This window comes from Elephantulus edwardii, unplaced genomic scaffold, assembly GCF_000299155.1.
Source record: "Elephantulus edwardii isolate Elephantulus edwardi_28Jun2011 unplaced genomic scaffold, EleEdw1.0 scaffold00020, whole genome shotgun sequence".
Lineage (NCBI taxonomy): Eukaryota > Metazoa > Chordata > Mammalia > Macroscelidea > Macroscelididae > Elephantulus > Elephantulus edwardii.
The window spans coordinates 21,709,232-21,714,540 of NW_006399770.1; the positions used below are offsets into that span (position 1 = coordinate 21,709,232).

The window sequence follows — 5,309 nt, forward strand, 5'->3', positions numbered from 1 at the left end:
TGCCAAGCGAGTTCAGCCCTTTCGATTTTTTTACTCTTTTCATATTTCATTGTAATTCTTTGTTCTGTGTTCCTGTGCTTCCCTTTGAAATCTTCTGTTCAGCTCTTTACCTTCTTGATTTTTTCCATTTCCTTAGGTTTCTTGGCACTCTAGTGCAATATTCAGACTCTTCTGACATCCATATTGGTCTTTTCTTCCTCCTCTTTGTAATGACATTTTGAATTCTTCCTGGATTATCCATCCATACTTCATCTGATGATGGAAAAGATCCACTGTGAAAAACAATGCATACAAATTTTATGAACTTTGTATGTAAACCAGTATAAAATAAAGCAATTTTAAAGATAATTATAAGGAAATTAAAAAGGAGTACACAGAGTCACTGTACCAAAAAGAATTGACACAGAAAAATCTCCTGAAACAATGTATGAACAAGAGCCTGTGGTGATGAAGGAAGAAGTTCAAACTGTTTTGAAAGAATTGGCAAAACACAATGCCCCAGGAACTGTCAACATATTAATTGACATATTTTAACAAACAAATGCTGACCTGGATGCACTCATCAAGTTGTGCAAAGAAATCTAGAGGACAATTACCTGGCAAACTGGAAGAGATCCATATTTATTCCCATTCTAAAGAAAATTGAGCTGATAGAATGTGCATATTACTGAACAATGTCATTAATATCAACTCAGTATTAGTTAGGCACAATTTGATTTTATCCACATTCTCAAATGCCTTTGCTTAGTTGATAAAAACACATGTAGACATCCTTTTAGTACTCTATTATATATCTCTGTACGTGTGTGTGTGTGTGTGTGTGTGTGTGTATGTGTATATGTTATTGTTGTGTACACGTGGGATAAGAACTGATGCATAGCTGTTTTCTGGACAGAAAAAACTCAAAACTTTATCTTTTCCTAAAGCCAATCTTATTGACTCTGACACAACTAATTGTGTCTCCCTAATGTGTCTATACATATATCTATCTCATCCAGTTTATCCCTCTCCTGTGCTGTCCCTCCATTCTTGCAAGCATGAAATCCTTGTCCAAGGACTGGCCCCTGCTTGCCATATGCCAGGTGAGACAGAGCTTCAAAATATTTGTTTCCAAGGATCAAGTTGATTTCACCCTCTCCAGGATGGACGTGTGTGTGTGTGTGTGTGTGTGTGTGTGTGTGTGTGTGCGCGCGCGCGTGAGCGCACAATTTCGACAATTAATAAGGATGACAGAAGAATAACTGATGCTTTTCCACTGTGGTACTAGAGAAGAGTATTGGGCATAGCATGTAGTGCCAAGAGAATAAGCAAGTCTGTCCTAGAGGGGATGAAATCAAGATTGCTTCTCGGAGGAAATAATTTTGAATGTCAGTTTCACATACCTTAGACATGTTTCCTGAAGAGGCCAGTCTTTGGACAAAGACATCATGCTTGAAAAGGTACGAGATCAGCACAGAACAGAAACAGCCTGGATGAGATGAATAGACAGTTATCTTGGCAATGGGGTCAGGCATATTAGAGATAGTGAGCTTGGCTTAGGATAGGGCAAGATTCAGAGTCATTGTTCATAGGCTCATTATAAGTTGTAGTCAACTTGATGGCACATAACAATAACAAATATATGTTTGCTGGTTTTGAGTCTGGACTGACACTCCAGTGGGTTTTTTTAGCTGACTTTCCAGTTGGTTTTCTAGATAATCCTCCAGTGAGTTATCTGGAGCAGTTTCTAACATGCCATAACATTTAAAAATTATTCATAAGCTAATGAAGAGATATGGTGGGTGGGTGGCTGGGTGTTCGTTCTTTGTGTGTGTGTGAGTTTCAAGTTTTACATCCCAGGCCCAATTTTTAAATTAAAATTATAGTTAACAAAGATATATTTGGAAATGGCAACACTACTTTCTGTTGCTCATTCAGATGCTTGCATAGATGCTCATAATAACCTCAACCTGGCCTTGGTAAAAATTAAAATAGACAGCTTTATTTGGCAAACTATAAAATCACATTTCTCTTAATTACATCTTTGACAGGTATGGCTCTCATTTTTACTGGCTAGTGATCATAGAAACAGGAAATTTTCTTTCGTATAATTTTAAACAACCTTATCATCAGCCTAATAGGTCTTGCTCTGATTCAACCAAAATAACCAAAAAGATTTATGACACTGAAATAACCCAAAATATGTCACATCTGCTGTATGTGAGAAACTTCGAACATAAGTTCCCCACTGTTCTTTCTACTTAAAAAGCAAAGCAAAGCTAAACAAAATACAAAACATAAAATTTGAAAGCAAATGAGCAAGTTCAGACTTATTTTAGAAGTGGTCGCTATGTTCAATATATCTTTCTTGGTATTTACATCTGACTAAAAAGAAGACATTTTTAATTTGTATTTTAAATACAAATATAGGCATTCTGAAAATGGTATGGTATCTTGTCACAAAACATAAGACAGAGGAAAAAAAAACGTAAGAAAGAGAGGGATGAGTTAATAGAATTAAAAAAAACTAAAGGAATAGATTTTAAATCAAACCAATCAAATACTGTTCGGTGAAGTATAACTATGTTTGTAGAAAAATACTTTTCCACGACAAAGTAAGGTTTTTTTCTCCCCACTGAAACTTGTGAAAATTTCATGTAATGACAAGTGTGGTTCATCCTGAAATGAAAAGAAATCATACAGAAAAACTAATAGGCAAAATATATTTTGTTAACTTTTTTTGAATAGTCATTTTCTACAAAGTAGGTGTATATTAAACATCAATGAAAACTATGTACATATATTTTATTTGATGTCTATGTTGTGAACGTTGTGTACCATAGGTAAAATCAGCTAGCCCACACCTGACCCTCCAGTGGGTTTTCAAAGGCAGTTAATTTCATGGGAAGCAATTGCCAATCCTTCTCTTGCAAAGCAGCTGGTGGCCTCCAAACAAATGCATTCCAGATTACATCACATACTAGGCCATCAGAACCCCTTACAGTAGGGTATTATTGAATAGATAACAGTTACGAAGTTTGTAGTTTCTATTTCTTTAGGAATAACATGATAAATTATAAATAAATAACAATAATAAAACCAAAAGCACTCCTGGCACAGCTGTAGCAGTCTGGACGGGGAAATATTTGAAGTGGCCCCTTAGATTTTAGGCCCTTCTTGTGTGGTGCTGTGGCTCAATGTGGAGTGAGGATAAGGCAGTTGACTGGTTCCTTTTGCTCATGGTGGTCATATATCTGAAGCATGGCTATGGATTGTCTGAGGAGTATTATGTCCATGAACTAGCAAAATAGCTTAGATGGCTATCAGTGTCAGAAGTGAATCAAGTCAGCTAGACAGACCATTTCTCGGACCTGGACTTTTCACAATGCAGTGAAGACTCTCATACCAGAAGTTACCTTCACGGTAGGTGACATTATGGAATGAAAAATCTGTGAGATCTCAGGTCCTGGAAACCAACATTTTGGAGATCGTCAGTCAGAATTAGGCTCTTCTGGTACCAAGTGGGTACCCAATCAGAATGGTATGAGTAAATTAGTAAAGAAAACAGCCTCATCCAGCAGTGCTCCACAGAATATCTCTAGGAGAACATATGTAAAGAGTCAAGATGTTACTGTTTTCCCTCTGCAACAACAGTGCTCAAAAAGCATATGGGATCCTTAAGTAAATCCAAAAGTATCTGTTGTCAGTGCAACTATCAATCATCTAGTAGCAGAAATTCAAATCAGAAATTCAAGTCATTTAACTCCAAAGAAAAGCCCCTTAAACAATGGTCAAATTAAGAATAAAGATGTTGAATGTTTTGGAGATGATACAGATGAAATTCCAGATACAGATTTTTATTTTGAAGGGAACTTGGCCTTTTCTAAATGGCAGCTATTTGGAGGAGATTAACACCTGTGAGAGAAGTGGTACCCATTCCTGGGGCATTCCAAATGAAAGTCCTGACTGATGCTACCACAATGAGAACATTCTGAAGTAGGACCCTATTGTCCACGAAAAGATTACAGTGCCTTACAATGTCAACTAGGGATTTTACTGGTTGTCCTAAGGGTTTTCTATGAGCTGCATAAAAGCTGTTGTCTGTGAGTGAGAAGCATAAACTGACTCTAATGTGAAGACTGGAGATAACAGAGGTCTCTTTCAGTAAGATGACACTGATCCTACTCAGAGAATTGAATCCTAAAAATATTCACCAGAGGCCTACAGTGGCACTGCTAATGTGGGTTGTATATGAAGAGGGCTCAGAATATTGGCTGTGGAAAGTACCTCACCACTATGTCTAGGTTATCCTTTTTCTGCTCAATTTTGTCAAGATGCTGGGTTCCATCACCAATTAGCTCTCTCTTCAACAAGACCGAAGGCCAACAAGTTTCTACCCTCACATATCTTCCCATCAGCCCTGTGGAAGTGGTGATCAATTGCCTGGCTTCCCCCAAGAATACCTTCCTCTGAGGCCAGTCCTATGGTGCAAGACCGCTATAGCCTGGGCCAATCCGAACTGGGCACCATCAACATAGACTTTCCGGTCAGTGTATAAAGCTGAACAGCACATTGATGTCAAGTGATCACTACCACTAGGCCTACCTCTGCTGCTTAAGGACCACACAATCTACAGTGTGACATTGGCATTCCCCAGCAGGCATTTCGGAAGGTGAGCATCAATTATCACTCACCATTTGGCTCCAAGTTTGTCATTCGACTACACTTTGCCTAGATAGACTCAGGCAGGCTGGATCTGGCAGTCCTCCGCTGTTCCTAACACTGAACTTGACATTAAACATCTTAAGAATGTGTCCTGGAGAGGGTGCAGCTGGAGTGCTATTTGAAGGCAGGAATGATGAAGCTTCATCTCACATACTTTGAGCATGTTGCTAGGAAGGACAGTCCGTGGAGAAGGACAGGGTGTTGAGAAGGGTGAAGGGTCAGCAAAGGAAGGGAAGACTTAACTAAGTGGATTGACATGGTGACTGATGCAATGGGCTCTTGTGTGTCAGGAAGTGTGAGGATGGTGCAGGATAGAATAGGGTTCAGATCTTTTGTTCATAGGGTTGCTATGAGTCATATGCTACTCAATGGCACTTAACCACATAAGAAGGATGTGAAGCATTTTGGACCTTGTTAAGGTTTTTTCATTTGATTTTTTTCCCCTCTAAGATAACAGAAATATTTAAAACTGATTTGTCCCCTAGATCAAAAAGACAGGGTAATGATGTGCAAAGCCCAATGATGATTAATTTTATAAAACATAATACATGAAAATGAAACACAATATGAAAGAAGAATAATATGAAACACAATGTAAATGAATT

At 38.2% G+C, this 5,309-nt stretch overlaps 1 pseudogene; it reads left to right on the top strand.

The window, feature by feature from the left end:
• The first annotated feature begins 3,240 nt into the window (after window positions 1-3,240).
• On the top strand, window positions 3,241-4,714 carry LOC102844556 (annotated as a pseudogene).
• The last annotated feature ends 595 nt before the right edge of the window (window positions 4,715-5,309 follow it).